Source organism: Mytilus californianus, unplaced genomic scaffold (assembly GCF_021869535.1).
Source record: "Mytilus californianus isolate M0D057914Y unplaced genomic scaffold, xbMytCali1.0.p SCAF_4, whole genome shotgun sequence".
Lineage (NCBI taxonomy): Eukaryota > Metazoa > Mollusca > Bivalvia > Mytilida > Mytilidae > Mytilus > Mytilus californianus.
Genome location: NW_026262690.1, coordinates 99975730 through 99998917, shown reverse-complemented (window position 1 = coordinate 99998917; position 23188 = coordinate 99975730). Strand labels below are relative to the sequence as shown.

Genomic DNA, 23188 nt, shown 5'->3' with positions numbered 1-23188 from the left:
CCTAAATAATTAGAAAAACAGCTTTTTGCTCTTTCATATATATTTGATTTTTGTCGAGCCTGCGACTTTTGTCGCAGAATGCTCGACATAGGGATAGTGATCCGGCGGCGGCGGCGTTAGCTAATTTCTTAAAAGCTTTATATTTTAGAAGGTGGAAGATCTGGATGCTTCATACTTTATATATGGATGCCTCATGTTATGATGTTTCTGTCAGTCACATGTCCAATGTCCTTGACCTCATTTTCATGGTTAAGTGACTACTTGAAAAAAGAGTTAAGATTTTTTGTAATGTTAAATTCTCTCTTATTATAAATAATAGGATAACTGTATTTGGTATGTGCGTACCTTGCAAGGTCCTCATGCCCGTCAGACAGTTTTCACTTGACCTCGACCTCATTTCATGGATCAGTGAACAAGGTTAAGTTTTGGTGGTCAAGTCCATATCTGAGATACTATAAGCAATAGGTCTAGTATATTCGGTGTATGGAAGGACTGTAAGGTGTACATGTCCAACTGGCAGGTGTCATCTGACCTTGACCACATTTTCATGGTTCAGTGGTTATAGTTAAGTTTTTGTGTTTTGGTCTGTTTTTATACGACCGCAAAAAATTTTTTGTGGTCGTATATTGGTATGACGTTGGTGTCGTCGTCGTCGTCGTCGTCGTCGTCGTCCGGCGTCGTCGTCGTCGTCCGAAGACGCATTAGTTTTCGCACTCTAACTTTAGTTTAAGTGAATGGATCTCTATGAAATTTTACCATAAGGTTCAATACAACAAAAGGAAGGTGGGGATTGATTTTGGGGGTTATGGTACCAACAGTTAAGGAATTAGGGGCCAAAAAGGGGCCAAAAATAAGCATTTTCTAGTTTCCAGACAATAACTGTGGAACGGTGTATGGATCTCTCTGAAATTATACTACAAGTTTCCATACCACAAAGGGATGGTTAGGACTTGCTTTGGGGGGGTTATGGCTCAAACCGTTTAAGAATTAGGGGCAAAAAAGGGGGAAAAACAAGGTTGTCCTGGTTAATGGACAAATACTTTAGTACAAAACATAATTTAAAGCAGTGTAAGGGAGATAAATCAAATACATCATTGAAATTATCTCCCTTACACTGCTTTTAAATTATGTATAAAGTAATGGTTAATGAACAATTAAGATAATTTAAAACAGTGTAAGGGAGGTAATCCAAATACAACGTTTTGGTTACTTCCCTTACACTGCTTTAAAATTATGTTTAAAGAAATGCATATTTATAAAGGAAGACCAGTAAAAATATCTGCAAATGTTGCATCTTTTTTTTTTACAAAAAAATCCATATGAAAGATTTGACACTATATTTTAAATTCTATTATAAAATAGATTAAGTTAGCACTATGGTAAATTTAAATGGGTAATTATGGTTTGGGGGAAAAAAAGGGGGGGGGGGTAAAAAGAAATTGTGGGGGGTCAATTTTTTCTCATTTCAGATTTCAGAAATTAAAAAGAATTATTCTTCAAATATTATTTTTTTTTCAAATTTCAAATATTGAAAAATTTCAACTTTGTTTGATTTTAACAAAAATTGAATATATGGGGTTCTTTGATATGCTGAATCTAAACATGTATTTAGATTTTTGATTTTTGGCCCAGTTTTCAAGTTGGTCCAAATTGGGGTCCAAAATTAAACTTTGTTTGATTTCAACAAAAATTGAATATATGGGGTTCTTTGATATGCTGAATCTAACCATGTATTTAGATTTTTTATTTGTGGACCCCGCTATCAGATTGGTTCATATTGAGGTCAAAAGGGTCCAAAATTAAACTTTGTTTGATTTCATCAAAAATTGAATTATTGGGGTTCTTTGATATGCCAAATCTAACCGTGTATTTACATTTTTAATTTTGGGTCCCGTTTTTTAAATTGGTCTACATTAAGGTCCAAAGGGTCAAAAATTAAACTTAGTTTGATTTTAACAAAAATTGAATTCTTGGGGTTCTTTGATATGCTGAATCTAAACATGTGTTTAGATTTTTTATTATGGGCCCAGTTTTCAAGTTGGTCCAAGTTGGGGTCCAAAATTAAACTTTGTTTGATTTCAACAAAAATTGAATATATGGGGTTCTTTGATATGCTGAATCTAAAGATGTATTTAGATTTTAGATTTTTGGCCCAGTTTTCAAGTTGGTCCAAACTGGGGTCCAAAATAAAACTTTGTTTGATTTCAACAAAAATTGAATATATGGGGTTCTTTGATATGCTGAATCTTACCATGTATTTAGATTTTTTATTTGTGGGCCCGCTATCAAATTGGTTCATATTGAGGTCAAAAGGGTCCAAAATTAAACTTTGTTTGATTTCATCAAAAATTGAATTATTGGGGTTTTGATATGCCAAATCTAACCGTGTATTTAGATTTTTAATTTTGGGTCCCGTTTTTTAAATTGGTCTACATTAAGGTCCAAAGGGTCCAAAATTAAACTTAGTTTGATTTTAACAAAAATTGAATTTTTGGGGTTCTTTGATATGCTGAATCTAAACATGTGTTTAGATTTTTGATTATGGGCCCGGTTTTCAAGTTGGTCCAAGTTGGGGTCCAAAATTAAACTTTGTTTGATTTCAACAAAAATTGAATATATGGGGTTCTTTGATATGCTGAATCTAAACATGTATTTAGATTTTAGATTTTTGGCCCAGTTTTCAAGTTGGTCCAAACTGGGGTCCAAAATAAAACTTTGTTTGATTTCAACAAAAATTGAATATATGGGGTTCTTTGATATGCTGAATCTTACCATGTATTTAGATTTTTTATTTGTGGGCCCGCTATCAAATTGGTTCATATTGAGGTCAAAAGGGTCCAAAATTAAACTTTGTTTGATTTCATAAAAAATTGAATTATCGGGGTTCTTTGATATGCCTAATCTATCGTGTATTTAGATTTTTAATTTTGGGTCCCGTGTTTTTAAATTGGTCTACATTAAGGTCCAAAGGGTCCAAAATTAAACTTAGTTTGATTTTAACAAAAATTGAATTTTTGGGGTTCTTTGATATGCTGAATTTAAACATGTGTTTAGATTTTTGATTATGGGCCCAGTTTTCAAGTTGGTCCAAGTTGGGGTCCAAAATTAAACTTTGTTTGATTTCAACAAAAATTGAATATATGGGGTTCTTTGATATGCTGAATCTAAACATGTATTTAGATTTTAGATTTTTGGCCCAGTTTTCAAGTTGGTCCAAATTGGGGTCCAAAATTAAACTTTGTTTGATTTCAACAAAAATTGAATATATGGGGTTCTTTGATATGCTGAATCTAAACATGTATTTAGATTTTAGATTTTTGGCCCAGTTTTCAAGTTGGTCCAAACTGGGGTCCAAAATAAAACTTTGTTTGATTTCAACAAAAATTGAATATATGGGGTTCTTTGATATGCTGAATCTTACCATGTATTTAGATTTTTTATTTGTGGGCCCGCTATCAAATTGGTTCATATTGAGGTCAAAAGGGTCCAAAATTAAACTTTGTTTGATTTCATCAAAAATTGAATTATTGGGGTTTTGATATGCCAAATCTAACCGTGTATTTAGATTTTTAATTTTGGGTCCCGTTTTTTAAATTGGTCTACATTAAGGTCCAAAGGGTCCAAAATTAAACTTAGTTTGATTTTAACAAAAATTGAATTTTTGGGGTTCTTTGATATGCTGAATTTAAACATGTGTTTAGATTTTTGATTATGGGCCCAGTTTTCAAGTTGGTCCAAGTTGGGGTCCAAAATTAAACTTTGTTTGATTTCAACAAAAATTGAATATATGGGGTTCTTTGATATGCTGAATCTAAACATGTATTTAGATTTTAGATTTTTGGCCCAGTTTTCAAGTTGGTCCAAATTGGGGTCCAAAATTAAACTTTGTTTGATTTCAACAAAAATTGAAATATATGGGGTTCTTTGATATGCTGAATCTAAAGATGTATTTAGATTTTAGATTTTTGGCCCAGTTTTCAAGTTGGTCCAAACTGGGGTCCAAAATAAAACTTTGTTTGATTTCAACAAAAATTGAATATATGGGGTTCTTTGATATGCTGAATCTTACCATGTATTTAGATTTTTTATTTGTGGGCCCGCTATCAAATTGGTTCATATTGAGGTCAAAAGGGTCCAAAATTAAACTTTGTTTGATTTCATCAAAAATTGAATTATTGGGGTTTTGATATGCCAAATCTAACCGTGTATTTAGATTTTTAATTTTGGGTCCAGTTTTTTAAATTGGTCTACATTAAGGTCCAAAGGGTCCAAAATTAAACTTAGTTTGATTTTAACAAAAAATTGAATTTTTGGGGTTCTTTGATATGCTGAATCTAAACATGTGTTTAGATTTTTGATTATGGGCCCGGTTTTCAAGTTGGTCCAAGTTGGGGTCCAAAATTAAACTTTGTTTGATTTCAACAAAAATTGAATATATGGGGTTCTTTGATATGCTGAATCTAAACATGTATTTAGATTTTAGATTTTTGGCCCAGTTTTCAAGTTGGTCCAAACTGGGGTCCAAAATAAAACTTTGTTTGATTTCAACAAAAATTGAATATATGGGGTTCTTTGATATGCTGAATCTTACCATGTATTTAGATTTTTTATTTGTGGGCCCGCTATCAAATTGGTTCATATTGAGGTCAAAAGGGTCCAAAATTAAACTTTGTTTGATTTCATAAAAAATTGAATTATCGGGGTTCTTTGATATGCCTAATCTATCGTGTATTTAGATTTTTAATTTTGGGTCCCGTGTTTTTAAATTGGTCTACATTAAGGTCCAAAGGGTCCAAAATTAAACTTAGTTTGATTTTAACAAAAATTGAATTTTTGGGGTTCTTTGATATGCTGAATTTAAACATGTGTTTAGATTTTTGATTATGGGCCCAGTTTTCAAGTTGGTCCAAGTTGGGGTCCAAAATTAAACTTTGTTTGATTTCAACAAAAATTGAATATATGGGGTTCTTTGATATGCTGAATCTAAACATGTATTTAGATTTTAGATTTTTGGCCCAGTTTTCAAGTTGGTCCAAATTGGGGTCCAAAATTAAACTTTGTTTGATTTCAACAAAAATTGAATATATGGGGTTCTTTGATATGCTGAATCTAAACATGTATTTAGATTTTAGATTTTTGGCCCAGTTTTCAAGTTGGTCCAAATTGGGGTCCAAAATTAAACTTTGTTTGATTTCAACAAAAATTGAATATATGGGGTTCTTTGATATGATGAATCTAACCATGTATTTTGATTTTGGACATTGGACCATAATAGGTAAATTAAAAAAATTGAAGTTCTTAGACCACATTCTTTCTGTGTCAGAAACCTATGCTGTGTCAAATATTAAAACACAATCCAAATTCAGAGCTGTATCAAGCTTGAATGTTGTGTCCATACTTGCCCCAACTGTTCAGGGTTCGACCTCTGAGGTCGTATCAAGCTGCGCCCAGCGAAGCATTTTATTCTTATACTGTATGCAATCGGTCTACTATATTTGGTGTATGGAATGATTGTAAGGTGTACATGTCTAGCTGGCAGGTGTCATCTGACCTTGACCTCATTTTCATGGTTCAGTGGTCAAAGTTAAATTTTTGAGTTTTGGTCTTTTTTTCTAATACTATATGCAATAGTTCAACTATATTTGGTGTATGGAAATATTTTATGATCTATATGTCAGTCATGCAGGTTTTATTTCACCTTAACCTCATTTTCAAGGTTCATTGCTCAGTGTTAAGTTTTTATACGACAGCAAAAAAAATTTTGTGGTCGTATATTGGTATGACGTTGGCGTCGTCGTCGTCATCGTCGTCGTCTGGCATCGTCCCGTGTCGTCCGAAGACACATTGGTTTTCGCACTCTAACTTTAGTTTAAGTGAATGGATCTCTATGAAATTTTACCACAAGGTTCAATACCACAAAAGGAAGGTTGGGATTGATTTTGGGGGTTATGGTACCAACAGTAAAGGAATTAGGGGCCAAAAAGGGGCCAAAAATAAGCATTTTTGTAACTTCCAGACATAACTTGTGTGTTAGTGTATGGATCTCTCTGACATTGTACCACAAGGTTCCATATCACAAAAGGAATGCTGGGAGTGATTTTGGGGGTAATTGCCTCAAAATTTTAGGAATTAGGGGCCAAAAAAGGGGCAAAAAACAAGCATATTTCTAGTTTCATGACAATAACTTGTGTGTAAGTGTATGGATCTTTCTGAAATTGTACTACAGGGTTCCATATCATAAAGGGAAAGCTGGAATTGAGTTTGGGGGTAATTGCCGAAACGTTTAGGAATAGGGGGCCAAAAAGGGGCCAAAAATAAGCATTTTTCTAGTTTCCAGACAATAACTTGTGTTCAAGTGTATGGATCTCTCTGATATTGTACTGCAAGGTACCATACCACAAAGGGAAGGCTGGGATTGATGATGGGGGTAATTGCCTCAATATTTTAGGAATTAGGGGCCAAAAAGGGGCAAAAAACAAGCATTTTTCTAGTTTCAGGACAATAACTTGTGTGTAAGTGTATGGATCTTTCTGAAATTGTACTACAAGGTTCCATATCACAAAGAGAAAGCTGGGTTTGAGTTTGGGGGTAATTGCCCTAAACGTTTAGGAATTTGGGGCCAAAAAGGGGCCAAAAAACACATTTTTCTAGTTTCCAGACAATAACTTGTGTTCAAGTGTATGGATCTCTCTGAAATTGTACTGCAAGGTACCATACCACAAAGGGAAGATGAGGATTAAGTTTGGGGGTGATGAATCATAAGGGGGTTCAAAAAATTTGGGGTGGAGATTTTTTTTTTTTCCTTTTTTTTTTCTTTTAAAATTTTCCATTTTAAGTTGGTTATTTCTGATTTATATTTAAAAGCAAATAATAATGATATGGTAGGAGATACACACCAAACAGGATGTGTAAATTATTATTTAATAAGTATTGTGCAATAGCAAGAAATTTTCAATTGCACAGTATTGCACATTAGCAAGAAATCTTCAATTGCACAGTATTGCGCAATAGCAAGAAATCTTCAATTGCACAGTATTGCGCAATAGCAAGAAATATCCAATAGCACAATATTGCGCAATAGCAAGAAATTGTCAATTGTACAGTATTGCGCAATAGCAAGAAATATTTAATTGCACAGTATTGTGCAAAAGAAGATACTTCGTATAAATTGCTTATTTCTTGACCAATTTCAATGGGGTTTTATTCTTGAATTCTTGGGGTTCTTTAATATGCTGAATCTAACCGTGTATTTAGATTTTGGATTTTGGGCCCCGTTTTTAAATTGGTCCACATTGAGGTCCAAAGGGTCCAAAATTAAACTTTGTTTGATTTCATCAAAAATTGAATTATTTGGGTTCTTTGATATGCCGAATCTAACCGTGTATTTAGATTCTTAATTTTTGGTTCCGTTTTCAAATTGGTCTACATTAAGGTCCAAAGGGTCCAAAATAACACTTAGTTTGATTTTAACAAAAATTGAATTCTTAGGGTTCTTTGATATGCTGAATCTAAACACGTATTTAGATTTTTGATTATGGGCCCAGTTTTCAAGTTGGTCCAAATCGGGGTCCAAAATTAAACTTTGTTTGATTTCAACAAAAATTGAATATATGGGGTTCTTTGATATGCTGACTCTAACCATGTATTTAGATTTTTGATTTTTGGGCCCCGTTATCAACTTTGTCCACATTGAGGTCAAATGGGTCCAAAATTAAACTTTGTTTGATTTCATCAAAAATTGAATTCTTGGGGTTCTTTGATATGCTGAATCTAACTTTTTATTTAGATTTTGGATATTAGACCATAATAGGTGAATGTCCAATTTAAAATTTTTAAGTTCTTAGACCACATTCATTCTGTGTCAGAAACCTATGCTGTGTCAAATATTTAATCACAATCCAAATGCAAAGCTGTATCAAGCTTGAATGTTGTGTCCATACTTGCCCCAACTGTTCAGGGTTATGACCTCTGCGGTCGTATCAAGCTGCGCCCTGCGGAGCATTTTATTGTGTTTTGGTCTGTTTTTCTTAAACTATAAGCAATAGGTCAACTATATTTGTTGTACGGAAGAATTGTTAGCTGTACATGCCTGCCTAGCATTGTTCATCTAACCTTGACCTCATTTTCATGGTTCATTGGTCAATGTTTAGTTTACTTGGTTAATGTTAAGTTTATGTGACCGTTGTAATAAAGCTTTATATTTAGGACTATCAACATAATATCAATGATTAGTAAAGAAGGCGAGACATTTCAGCGTGTGCACTCTTGTTTGAAATTAACAATAACAGCTACCAATTTTACTGCATCAGATTTGCATTTCAGCAAATAATGTCTCTTCTATGATACTCCAGGCCAAAATATTTGAAATTTCAAACTTATAGAAACGTTGAAGAGCTGATTAAAAAAAAAGGACCATGTACAGCCAAACCTGTACAAGGAATCAGAGATATATGAGTTAAATGCTTATTTGAAGAAAATTTCATTGTATAATAGATATGTAGCTTAAAACTTAAGTAGTGACCCATTATTATTGTAAAATAGTAATATGATTTGGTTGTGCATTTGTGCCAACTATGGAGATCTAGAGTGGCCATTGTAAAATCCATATTATAGTGTACATGTACATGAAATGATCTATAATTTTAAATTTAGATCCTGTATTACATTTTCATCCATCTCCACTAGCTATATATATACTAATTTGATATGACTATTACATTTTTTATTTAAAGTAGGTTTTTCATTGAATTGGACAAATTGTTAATTAATCTGTATTATGTTTCACTGATATTTAAAATTGCCATTTAATTATGGTTCTCATGACATATATACCATGATACACTTCAGTTTTAAATTTTTTTATACGACCGCAAAAATGAAAAATTTTTTGGTCGTATATTGGTATGACGTTGGCGTCGTCGTCGTCATCGTCTGGCGTCGTCCGAAGACACATTGGTTTTCACACTCTAACTTTAGTTTAAGTGAATGGATCTCCATGAAATTTTACCATAAGGTTCAATACCACGAAAGGAAGGTTGGGATTGATTTTGGGGGTTATGGTACCAACAGTTAAGGAATTAGGGGCCAAAAAGGGGCCAAAAATAAGCATTTTTGTAACTTCCAGACAATAACTTGTGTGTAAGTGTATGGATCTCTCTGACATTGTACCACAAGGTTCCATATCACAAAGGAAAGGCTGTAATTGATTTTGGGGGTAATTGCCTCAAAATTTTAGGAATTAGGGGCAAAAAAAGGGGCAAAAAACAAGCATTTTTCTAGTTTCATGACAATAACTTGTGTGTAAGTGTTTGGATATTTCTGAAATTGTACTACAAGGTTCCATATCACAAAGGGAAAGCTGGAATTGAGTTTGGGGGTAATTGCCCGAAACGTTTAGGAATTGGGGGCCAAAAAGGGGCCAAAAATAAGCATTTTTCTAGTTTCCAGACAATAACTTGTGTTCAAGTGTATGGATCTCTCTGAAATTGTACTGCAAGGTACCATACCACAAAGGGAAGGCTGGGATTGAGTTTGGGGGTGATGAATTATAAGGGGGTTCAAAAAATTTGGGGGGGGATTTTTTTTAACTTTTTTTTTCTTTTTTTCCTTTTTTTTTTCTTTTAAAATGTTCCATTTTAAGTTGGTTATTTCTGATTAATATTTAAAAGCAAATAATAATGATATGGTAGGAGATACACACCAAACAGGATGTGTAAATTATTATATAATAAGTATTGTGCAATAGCAAGAAATTTTCAATTGCACAGTATTGCACAATAGCAAGAAATCTTCAATTGCACAGTATTGCGCAATAGCAAGAAATCTTCGATTGCACAGTATTGCGCAATAGCAAGAAATATCCAATAGCACAATATTGCGCAATAGCAAGAAATTGTCAATTGTACAGTATTGCGCAATAGCAAGAAATATTCAATTGCACAGTATTGTGCAAAAGAAGATACTTCGTATAAATTGCTTATTTCTTGATCAATTTCAATGGGGTTTTATTCTTGAATTCTTGGGGTTCTTTAATATGCTGAATCTAACCGTGTATTAAGTTTTTGGATTTTGGGCCCCGTTTTTAAATTGGTCCACATTGAGGTCCAAAGGGTCCAAAATTTAACTTTGTTTGATTTCATCAAAAATTGAATTATTGGGGTTCTTTGATATGCCGAATCTAACCGTGTATTTAGATTCTTAATTTTTGGTTCTGTTTTCAAATTGGTCTACATTAAGGTCCAAAGGGTCCAAAATTAAACTTAGTTTGATTTTAACAAAAATTGAATTTTTAGGGTTCTTTGATATGCTGAATCTAAACATGTATTTAGATTTTTGATTATGGGCCCAGTTTTCAAGTTGGTCCAAATCGGGGTCCAAAATTAAACTTTGTTTGATTTCAACAAAAATTGAATATATGGGGTTCTTTGATATGCTGAATTTAACCATGTATTTAGATTTTTTGATTTTTGGGCCCCGTTATCAACTTTGTCCACATTGAGGTCAAAAGGGTCCAAAATTAAACTTTGTTTGATTTCATCAAAAATTGAATTCTTGGGGTTCTTTGATATGCTGAATCTAACCATGTATTTAGATTTTGGATATTGGACCATAATAGGTGAATGTCCAATTTAAAATTTTTAAGTTCTTAGACCACATTCATTCTGTGTCAGAAACCTATGCTGTGTCAAATATTTAATCACAATCCAAATTCAGAGCTGTATCAAGCTTGAATGTTGTGTCCATACTTGCCCCAACTGTTCAGGGTTCGACCTCTGCGGTCGTATCAAGCTGCGCCCTGCGGAGCATTTTATTTCATTTTTAATGCTCTTCAACTTTGTATTTAATTTGTCCTTCCAATTGTTTTGATTTATGTGCCACTGATGAGTCTTTTGTAGACAAAATGGCCATCTGTCATTCCTAATTATATACCTGATATCTTTAATAAGTTTTTGCAAAAGGTTCAAAGAACAAAAGAAATACTTTGAAGCTATTGGCCTCCAACAAATAAAACATGTGTTGGAAAATCTAAAGGTAGTATCACCCTGTAATGAATCCGGATTTTGATGCCTTTAAATTGAACACACCTTGTACCACTGAGTTCAGACAGAGGAAAACATAGTTGCCAACTCACATGATATTTCGCGTGTAATACAGGAGTATTTACACTTTTAAGGAACTCCAATATTTATTCTTTGGAAATTTTGCTTCATTATATTCTATGCAGTATAACTCATTAATTACTGCAAGGTTTTTATACGACCGCGAAAATTTTTGCGGTCGTATATTGGTATGACGTTGTCGTCGTCGTCGTCGTCGTCGTCGGAAGACACATTGGTTTTCGCACTCTAACTTTAGTTTAAGTGAATGGATCTCTATGAAATTTTACCATAAGGTTCAATACCACAAATGGAAGGTTGGGATTGATTTTGGGGGTTATGGTACCAACAGTTAAGGAATTAGAGGCCAAAAAGGGGCCAAAAATAAGCATTTTTGTAACTTCCAGACATAACTTGTGTGTTAGTGTATGGATCTCTCTGACATTGTACCACAAGGTTCCATATCACAAAGGGAATGCTGGGATTGATTTTGGGGGTAATTGTCTCAAAATATTAGGAATTAGGGGCCAAAAAAGGGGCAAAAAACAAGCATTTTTCTAGTTTCATGACAATAACTTGTGTGAAAGTGTATGGATCTTTCTGAAATTGAACTACAAGGTTCCATATCACAAAGGGAAAGCTGGAATTGAGTTTGGGGGTAATTGCCCGAAACGTTTTGGAATAAGGGGCCAAAAAGGGGCCAAAAATAAGCATTTTTCTAGTTTCCAGACAATAAATTGTGTTCAAGTGTATGGATCTCTCTGAAATTATACCACAAGGTTCCATATCACACAGGGAATGCTGGGATTGATTTTGGGGGTAATTGCCTCAAAATTTTAGGAATTAGGGGCCAAAAAAGGGTAAAAAAACAAGCATTTTTCTAGTTTCATGACAATAACTTGTGTGTAAGTGTTTGGATATTTCTGAAATTGTACTATAAGGTTCCATATCACAAAGGGAAAGCTGGAATTGAGTTTGGGGGTAATTGCCCGAAACGTTTAGGAATTGGGGGCCAAAAAGGGGCCAAAAATAAGCATTTTTCTAGTTTCCAGATAATAACTTGTGTTCAAGTGTATGGATCTCTCTGAAATTGTACTGCAAGGTACCATACCACACAGGGAAGGCTGGGATTGAGTTTGGGGGTGATGAATCATAAGGGGGTTCAAAAAATTTGGGGGGTGATTTTTTTTTTTTCCTTTTTTTTATCTTTTAAAATTTTCCATTTTAAGTTGGTTATTTCTGATTTATATTTAAAAGCAAATAATAATGATATGGTAGGAGATACACACCAAACAGGATGTGTAAATTATTATATAATAAGTATTGTGCAATAGTAAGAAATTTTCAATTGCACAGTATTGCACAATAGCAAGAAATCTTCAATTGCACAGTATTGCGCAATAGCAAGAAATCTTCAATTGCACAGTAATGCGCAATAGCAAGAAATATCCAATAGCACAATATTGCGCAATAGCAAGAACTTGTCAATTGTGCAGTATTGGGCAATAGCAAGAACTTGTCAATTGTGCAGTATTGCGCAATAGCAAGAAATATTCAATTGCACAGTATTGTGCAAAAGAATATACTTCGTTTCGTATAAATTGCTTATTTCTTGACCAATTTCAATGGGGTTTTATTCTTGAATTCTTGGTGTTCTGTAATATGCTGAATCTAACCGTGTATTAAGTTTTTGGATTTTGGGCCCCGTTTTTAAATTGGTCCACATTGAGGTCCAAAGGGTCCAAAATTAAACTTTGTTTGATTTCATCAAAAATTGAATTATTGGGGTTCTTTGATATACCAAATCTAACCGTGTATTTAGATTCTTAATTTTTGGTTCCGTTTTCAAATTGGTCTACATTAAGGTCCAAAGGGTCCAAAATTAAACTAAGTTTGATTTTAACAAAAATTGAATTCTTAGGGTTCTTTGATATGCTGAATCTAAACATGTATTTAGATTTTTGATTATGGGCCCAGTTTTCAAGTTGGTCCAAATCGGGGTCCAAAATTAAACTGTGTTTGATTTCAACAAAAATTGAATATATGGGGTTTTTTGATATGCTGAATCTAACCATGTATTTAGATTTTTGATTTTTGGGCCCTGTTATCAACTTTGTCCACATTGAGGTCAAAAGGGTCCAAAATTAAACTTTGTTTGATTTCATCAAAAATTGAATTCTTGGGGTTCTTTGATATGCTGAATCTAACCATGTATTTAGATTTTGGATATTGGACCATTATAGGTGAATGTCCAATTTAAAATTTTTTAGTTCTTAGACCACATTCATTCTGTGTCAGAAACCTATGCTGTGTCAAATATTTAATCACAATCCAAATTCAGAGCTGTATCAAGCTTGAATGTTGTGTCCATACTTGCCCCAACTGTTCAGGGTTTGACCTCTGCGGTCGTATCAAGCTGCGCCCTGCGGAGCATTTTATTTAAATATTTGATATTTTTAAAGGCAAATTTAAAAAAAATGCACAATCATGCCACTAATAAAAGCATGCTTACTTTTTTGTCGAGCCTGCGACTTTTGTCGCAGAAAGCTCGACATAGGGATAGTGATCCAGCGGCGGCGGCGTTAGCTAACTTCTTAATAGCTGTATATTTTAGAAGCTAGAAGACCTGGATGCTTCATACTTTGTATATAGATGCCTTATGTTACGAAGTTTTCGTCTGTCATATGTCCATTGTCCTTGACCTCATTTTCATGGTTCAGTGACTACTTGAAAAAAAGTCAACATTTTTTGTAATGTTGATTTCTTTCTTATTATGAGTAATAGGATAACTATATTTAGTATGTGCGTACCTTGCAAGGTCCTCATGCCCGTCAGACAATTTTCATTTGACCTCGACCTCATTTCATGGATCAGTGAACAAGGTTAAATTTTCGTGGTCAAGTCCATATATCAGATACTATAAGCAGTAGGTCTACTATATTTGGTATATGGAATGATTGTAAGGTGTACATTTCCAACTGGTAGGTGTCATCTGACCTTGACCTCATTTTCATTGTTCAGTGGTCAAAGTTAAGTTTTTGAGTTTTGGTCTTTTTTTCTAATACTATATGCAATAGGTCAACTATAAATGGTGTATAAAAAAAATTTTATGATGTACATGTCAGTCTCACAGGTTTTAATTGACCTTGACCTCATTTTCACGGTTCATTTCTCAGTGTTAAGTTTTTGTGTTTTGGTCTGTTTTTCTTCAACTATAAGCAATAGATCAACTATATTTGATGTATGGAAGGACTGTAAGGTGTATATGTCTGTCTGGCAGGTATCATCTGACCTTGACCTCATTTTCATGGTTCATTGGTCAATGTTAAGTTTTCATGGTTAAGTTTGTTTCTTAGATACCATAAGCAATAGGTCAACTATATTTAATGCCTAAATTGATTGTAAGGTGTACATGTCTGTCTGGCATGGTTCATCTGACCTTGACCTCATTTTCATGGTTCATTGGTCAATGTTAAGTTTTCTTGTTTAAGACTGTTTCTTAGAAACAATAAGCAATAGCAATAGCTGTATTTCTTGTTTGGTTTATCTGACCTTGACCTCATTTTCTTGGATCATATTAAGTTTATGTGTTACTTGTAGTAAAGCTTTGTGTTTAGGACTATCAACATAAAATCAATGGTTAGTAAAGAAGGCGAGACATTTCAGCGTGTGCACTCTTGTTTTGATAATTATAAATTTTAAGTTTCCTGTGCCTCATATATTTTAAAGCATATATTTTTGATAATATAAATTTAAACTTAACAAAACAATAAAGGTTTAAGGTAAGCGTGATATCTAGAAAAGAAAAAAAATGCATGTTTTTAAGTGTCACTTTTTTCAAATTGTGTACGCTTCGTTATCTATACATTTTTATACAACCGCAAAAAATTTGCTTTCGTATATTGCTATCACGTCATCGTCTGAAGACATTTGGTTTCCGGACAATAACCTTAGTTTAAGCGTATGGATCTCTATGAAATTTAACCAAAAGGTTCAATACCACAAAAGGAAGGTTGGGATTGTTTTTGGGGGTGATGGTCCCAACCAGTTAGGAATTAGGGACCAAAAAGGGGCCCAAAACAAGCATTTTTCTAGTTTCAGGACAATAACTTGTGTATAAGTATTTTGATTGCTCTGAAATTGTACCACAAGGTTCAATACCACAAGTAGAAGATTGGGATTCATTTTGGGGGTAATTACCCAAACTGTTCAGGAATTAGGGGCCAAAACAAGCATTTTTTAGTGTTCAGACAATAACTTGTGTTTAAGTGTATGGATGTCTCTTAAATTGTACCACATTTTAATTTTTTTTCCTCAAGATTAAAGAAATTATCAATTTTCCAAAAAAAAAAGTTTGGGGTCACAATTTATTTTGCTAATTCTTTGTATATAGTCTGAAAACAGATTTACTTTGTATTGCACAACAGCAAGAAATCTTCAATTGAATATAAATTCAAATCATATAACCAATTTCAAGTTCTTTGACTACATTTATTCTGTGTCAGAAACCTATAATGTGTCAAATATTTAATTACAATCCAAATTCAGACCTGTATCAAGCTTGAATATTGTGTCCAGTTTTTCCCCAACTGTTCAGGGTTGGACCTCTGCGGTTGTATCCAGCTGCGCCCGGTAAAGCACAATTTTTTTTATTTAGATCACTGTACGACATTCAACAATGAGCAAATCCAATACTGTATGGGATGAATAATCCATCGCTAATTAAAAAAAACAGACAAAAAAAAGAGGCTTAATTTATACTACAAAAAGAACATAAACAATCAAAACATCGTAGACAGCAATCAAAGACAACCAATGGATTATAGGCTCTTGGCTTGAATCACATTTTGACTTCTTATGTGTTTTATCCCCCCTTTTCTACATGAAAACCCATAAATGGGCACCAACCTGATGAACCAACAACTCTCAATGAACCTAGCATTGCTATGACCCTTGTTCTCTCTGAGATGGATATCAAAAACCCGGAAGCACGCGTTATAATCGAAAATCTAAAACTGTTATTTGATTTATATGAGTCAGACTTGTTTAGGTCAAGTGAACTATCATTCAAAGTAAAAGTGTGGTTGTATTTCTGGCAAATGCAAAATCAACATTACCAAAGTCAGCGAATGAAAGCATTTAAAAACACAGCAAGTTTGACTTTCAAAACATCTGCCATTTTTGTTGAGCCTGCAACTTCTGTCGCAGAAAGCTTGACATAGGGATAGTGATCCGGCGGCGGCGCTAATTAACTACTTAAAAGCTTTATATTTTAGAAGGTAGAAGACCTGGATGCTTCATACTTGGTATATAGATGCCTTATGTTATGAAGGTTCTGTCTGTCATATGATTATTGTCCTTGAACTCATTTTCATGGTTCATTGACTACTTGAAAAAAAAGTTAAGATTTTTTGTAATGTTAATTTCTCTCTTATTAATGAGTAATAGGATAACTATTTTTAGTATGTGCGTACCTTGCAAGGTCCTCATGCCTGTCAGACAGTTTTCATCTGACCTCGACCTCATTTCATGGATCAGTGAACAAGGTTAAGTTTTCGTGGTAAGTCCATATATCAGATACTATAAGCAATAGGTCTACTATATTTGGTGTATGGAATGATTGTAAGGTGTTCATGTCCAACTGGCAGGTGTCATCTGACCTTGACCTTATTTTCATGGTTCAGTGGTTAAAGTTAAGTTTTTGTGTTTTGGTCTTTTTTTCTAATACTATATGCAATAGGTCAACTATATTTGGTGTATGGAAATATTTTACAATGTACATGTCAGTCTGGCATGTTTTAATTGACCTTGACCTCATTTTTATGGTTCATTGCTCAATGTTAAATTTTTTTGTTTTTTGGTCTGTTTTTCTAATACTATAAGCAATAGGTCAACTATATATGGTGTATGGAATGATAGTAAGGTGTATATGTCTGTCTGGCAATTATCATCTGACCATGACCTCATTTTGCATGGTTCATTGGTCAATCTTAAGTTTTCCTGGTTAAGTTTGTTTCTCAGATACTATTTACAATAGGTCAACTATATTTAAAGCATGTAATGATTGTAAGGTGTACATGTCTGTCTGGCAGGGTTCATCTGACCGTGACCTCAATTTCATGGTTCATCGATCAATGATAAATTTTCCTTGTTAAGTATGTTTCTTAGATACTATGTGCAATAGGTCAACTATATTTAAAGCATATTTGGTGTATGGAATGATTGTAAGGTGTACATGTATTTACAGTTTGGTTTATCTGACCTTGACCTCATTTTCTTTGATCATGTAAATTTATGTGATAGTTGTAGTAAAGCTTTATATTTAGGACTATCAATATAAAATCAATGGTCAGTAAGGAAGGCGAGACATTTCAGCATGTGCACTCTTGTTAAAATTGTCAGCATGATAAGTGTAACCATGCAGTTGAGAATGTAAGTGTTCAAATAGGAAGCTCAGGTTCCTGAACATTTTTTATACTACCCCAAAAACTTTGTGTTCCTATAATGCTATCATGTCGTCGTTGGCCTCGTAGTCCGAAGACACATTTGGTTTCCGGACAATAACTTTAGTTTTAGTGAATGGATCTCTATGAAATTTTACCAGAAGGTTCAATACCACAAAAGGAAGGTTGGGATTGATTTTGGGGGTTATGGTACTAACAGTTTAGGAATTAGGGGCCAAAACAAGCATTTTTGTAGTTTCCATACAATAACTTGTGTGTAAGTGTATGGATCTCTGAAATTGTACCACAAGGCTCCATATCACAAAGGGAATGCTTGGATTGAGTTAGGGGGTGATTGCCCCAAACGATCATGAATTAGGGGCAAAAATGGCCAAAAACAAGCATTTTTCTAGTTTTCAAACAATAACTTGTGTTTAAGTGTATGGATCTCTCTGAAATTGTACTACAATGTTCCATATCACAAAGGGAAGGCTCATACTTTTTTTCTTCAAGATTTAAAAAAAAAAAAATTGGGGGGAATTTTTTTTTTCATAATTTTCATTTTTTTTTCCCAAAAATTTTTCATTTTTTCATTGATTATTTCTGATTTATATATAAAAGGAACAAATACTGATATGGCAGGAGATACACACCAAACAGGGTGTGTAAATTATTATATATAACAGATTTACTAAGTATTGTGCAACAGCACAGTATTGCGCAATAGCAAGAAATCTTCAATTTTTGAAGAAAAAAAAAAATTTGGGGGGGGGGGAGGATTTTTTTTTGGGGGGTTCATACTTTTTTCTTCAAGATTTTCAAAAATATTTTGGGAGGGGGAATTTTTTTTCATAATTTTTTGTTTTTTTTTTCCCAAAAATTTTTCATTCTTACATTGATTATTTCTGATTTATATATAAAAGCAACAAATACTGATATGCCAGGAGATACACACTAAATATGTAAATAGACAATAACTATTTAGTGTCTTTAAATATCAGCTGCATTTGTACCAGGTTAAGAAACAGGTGTAATGCGAGCTTCAGATTGTCTTTATCCTGCAATTAATTATATCCCACGCAACGAGTTGCGGAGGGTATAATGTTTTTGACCCGTCCATCTGTCCGTCGGTCTGTCCGTCCGTCGGTCCGTCCGTCTGTCCGTCTGTCCGTCCGTCAGTCCGTCAGTCCTGTTTCTTGTCATTGCAACTCCTCTCAAACCACACAACAGAATTTTATGAAACCTTTTTAGATAATAAGGACATACTATGTAGTTGTGCATATAGACAGAAAATTACGATTCAATTATTTTTCTAGGAGTTACGCCCCTTTGAACTTATTTACCTTAATGTACTACTGCAACAGTTTGTCATCGCAACTCCTCTCAAACCACACAACAGAATTTCATGAAATCTTTTCAGATAATAAGGACATACTACGTAGATGTGCATATCGACAGGAAATTAAGATTCTATTTTTTTTCCAGGAGTTACGCCCCTTTGAACTTATTTGCCCAATATACTACTGCAACCTTTTGTCATCGCAACTCCTCTCAAACCACACAACAGAATTTCAGGAAACCTTTTCAATTAATAAGGACATACTACGTAGATGTGCATATCGACAGGAAATTACAATTCAATTTTTTTCCAGGAGTTACGCACCTTTGAACTTATTTGCCCAATATACTACTGCATCCTTTTGTCATCGCAACTCCTCTCAAACCACACAACAGAATTTCAGGAAACCTTTTCAGATAATAAGGACATACTACATAGATGTGCATATCGACAGGAAATTACGATTCAATTTTTTTTTCCAGGAGTTACGCACCTTTGAACTTATTTGCCCAATATACTACTGCAACCTTTTGTCATCGCAACTCCTGTCAAACCACACAACAGAATTTCATGAAACCTTTTCAGATAATAAGGACATACCACGTAGATGTGCATATCGACAGGACATTACGATTCAATTTTTTTTTCCAGGAGTTACGCCACTTTGAACTTATTTGCCCAATATACTACTGCAACCTTTTTTCATCGCAACTCCTCTCAAACCACACAACAGAATTTCAAGAAACCTTTTCAGATAATAAGGACATACTATGTAGATATGCATATCAACAGGAAATACGATTCAATTTTTTTCCAGGAGTTACGCCCCTTTGAACTTATTTGCCCAATATACAACTGCAACCTTTTTTCATCGCAACTCCTCTCAAACCACACAACAGAATTTCATGAAACTGTGTAGATAATAAGGACATACTATGTAGATGTGCATATTGACAGGAAATTATGATTCAATTTTTATACGACCGCAAAAATTTTTGCGGTCGTATATTGGTATGACATTGGCGTCGTCGTTGTCGTCCGGCGTCGTCCGAAGACACATTGGTTTTCGCACTCTAACTTTAGTTTAAGTGAATGGATCTCTATGAAATTTTACCATAAGGTTCAATACCACAAAAGGAAGGTAGGGATTGATTTTGGGGGTTATGGTACCAACAGTTAAGGAAAGAGGGGCCAAAAAGGGGCAAAATAAGCATTTTTGTAACTTCCAGACATAACTTGTGTGTTAGTGTATGGATCTCTCTGACATTGTACCACAAGGTTCCATATTACAAAGGGAATGCTGGGATTGATTTTTGGGGTAATTGCCTTAAAATATTAGGAATTAGGGGCCAAAAAAGGGGCAAAAAACAAGCATTTTTCTAGTTTCATGACAATAACTTGTGTGTAAGTGTATGGATCTTTCTGAAATTGTACTACAAGGTTCCATATCACAAAGGGAAAGCTGGAACTGAGTTTGGGGGTAATTGCCCGAAACGTTTAGGAATAAGGGGCCAAAAAGGGGCCAAAAATAAGCATTTTTCTAGTTTCCAGACAATAACTTGTGTTCAAGTGTATGGATCTCTCTGAAATTGTACTGCAAGGTACCATACCACACAGGGAATGCTGGGATTGATTTTGGGGGTAATTGCCTCAAAATTTTAGGAATTAGGGGCCAAAAAAGGGGCAAAATCAAGCATTTTTCTAGTTTCATGACAATAACTTGTGTGTAAGTGTTTGGATATTTCTGAAATTGTACTACAAGGTTCCATATTACAAAGGGAAAGCTGGAATTGAGTTTGGGGGTAATTGCCCGAAATGTTTAGGAATTGGGGGCCAAAAAGGGGCCAAAAAACAAGCATTTTTCTAGTTTCCAGACAATAACTTGTGTTCAAGTGTATGGATCTCTCTGAAATTGTACTGCAAGGTACCATACCACAAAGGGAAGGCTGGGATTGAGTTTGGGGGTGATGAATCATAAGGGGGTTCAAAAAATTTTGGGGGGGGGGGATTTTTTGTTTTTTTCCTTTTTTTTGTTTTTTTTCTTTTTTTTTCTTTTAAAATTTTCCATTTTAAGTTGGTTATTTCTGATTTATATTTAAAAGCAAATAATTATGATATGGTAGGAGACACACACCAAACAGGATGTGTAAATTATTATATAATAAGTATTGTGCAATAGCAAGAAATTTTCAATTGCACAGTATTGCATAATAGCAAAAAATCTTCAATTGCACAGTATTGCGCAATAGCAAGAAATCTTCAATTGCACAGTATTGCGCAATAGCAAGAAATATCCAATAGCACAATATTGTGCAATAGCAAGAAATTGTCAATTGTGCAAAAGAAGATACTTCGTATAAATTGCTTATTTCTTGACCAATTTCAATGGGGTTTTATTCTTGAATTCTTGGTGTTCTTTAATATGCTGAATCTAACCGTGTATTAAGTTTTTGGATTTTGGGCCCCGTTTTAAAATTGGTCCAAAGGGTCCAAAATTAAACTTTGTTTGATTTCATCAAAAATTGAATTATTGGGGTTCTTTGATATGCCGAATCTAACCGTGTATTTAGATTCTTAATTTTTGGTTCCGTTTTCAAATTGGTCTACATTAAGGTCCAAAGGGTCCAAAATTAAACTAAGTTTGATTTTAACAAAAATTGAATTCTTAGGGTTCTTTGATATGCTGAATCTAAACATGTATTTAGATTTTTGATTATGGGCCCAGTTTTCAAGTTGGTCCAAATCGGGGTCCAAAATTAAACTTTTGTTTGATTTCAACAAAAATTGAATATATGGGGTTCTTTGATATGCTGAATCTAACCATGTATTTAGATTTTTGATTTTTGGGCCCTGTTATCAACTTTGTCCACATTGAGGTCAAAAGGGTCCAAAATTAAACTTTGTTTGATCTCATCAAAAATTGAATTCTTGGGGTTCTTTGATATGCTGAATCTAACCATGTATTTAGATTTTGGATATTGGACCATAATAGGTGAATGTCCAATTTAAAATTTTTAAGTTCTTAGACCACATTCATTCTGTGTCAGAAGCCTATGCTGTGTCAAATATTTAATCACAATCCAAATTCAGAGCTGTATCAAGCTTGAATGTTGTGTCCATACTTGCCCCAACTGTTCAGGGTTATGACCTCTGCGGTCGTATCAAGCTGCGCCCTGCGGAGCATTTTATTTTTTCTGATACAATTTTTTTTTCTTACACTTATTTTTTTTCTCCAATGATAATGTGGGGACGTTGGGTATGTGAGCGCGCTCACTAAGGTTCTTTCATTTTGTACATTTTTTTCCCATCCCAATCGTTGAATTTGTTTTTTAAAAGAAATCGACATGACTGATACGCAGACCGCAATGAGGACCCCAAATTGAACTGTGACGTAAACAGTGATTTGACATAACCGTTCGCTCACAACAGAAGCAGGATACCAGGAGGCTATATACGTCTAGTATACGTATATCGCTTCGTGTTATCTGTACACCTGTATTAGTATAGTAGAAAGGTCGATTGCAGGATAAATTGTTATATATAACAGATTAACTAAGTATTGTGCAACAGCACAGTGTTGCGCAATAGCACAGTATTGCACAATAGCAAGAAATCTTCAATTGAAAATAATTATAGAATAACTAATCGAAGAATTCAAATGGAGAAAAATATTCAACGAGTGACTGAACAACACATTAATTCACGAATGCGCTTAGCGCATGAGTTAATTATCAGTGTTGTTCGGTCACGAGTTGAATATTTTTCGATATTTGAATTCTTTGATTATAGTTATTCTTTTTATTACATTGGCAAATGGCTTTTTTTATGAAATTAAAGTAGAAATGTAAGGAACTGTATCTTTTTCTATGCATTCACAATTTGTTTTGATCAGACGTTATCGACGTCTTGACAACGCCTATTGTTGTATGATGTCAGAGGAGTGAAATAACCACGTTTATTTTTACATGTGAAATTATCGGTTTTTATTTCACTGGGAAATCAATGTAATTCATTGCAACCAATGTAATAAATACAAATCTTTTAACCAATTTCAATGGGATTAAATCAAGTCTTTAATTTTTGGGGGTTCTAACCTTGTATTACTATTTTGGATATTGGGCCTCATTTTTTAATTGGTTACATTGAGGATCAAAGGGTCCAAAATTAAACTTTGTTTAGTTTCATCAAAAACTGAATTATTGCGGCTCTTATGATATGCTGAATTTTATTGTGCATTTAGATTTTTTATTTTGGGCCCTGTTTCAAATTAGTCCATATTAAGGTTTGAAGGGTCTAAAATTAATCTTTGT

General features: G+C 33.9%; 1 protein-coding gene and 2 long non-coding RNA genes across 4 annotated transcripts in view; 2 read left to right on the top strand and 1 right to left on the bottom strand.

Annotated features, from left to right (window-relative positions):
• Nucleotides 1-23188, top strand: part of LOC127698938 (golgin subfamily A member 5-like) — a 324899-nt gene that overhangs the window by 73554 nt on the left and 228157 nt on the right. The window lies entirely within an intron of this gene.
• LOC127699025 (uncharacterized) overlaps nucleotides 1-23188 on the bottom strand; it is an 87135-nt gene that overhangs the window by 52792 nt on the left and 11155 nt on the right. The gene's annotated exons all lie outside the window — the stretch shown is intronic.
• LOC127699003 (uncharacterized) lies at nucleotides 711-22073 on the top strand. Its single transcript, XR_007980986.1, has 3 exons — nucleotides 711-762; nucleotides 9014-13339; nucleotides 21871-22073. It is a non-coding gene; the product is annotated as an uncharacterized LOC127699003 (long non-coding RNA).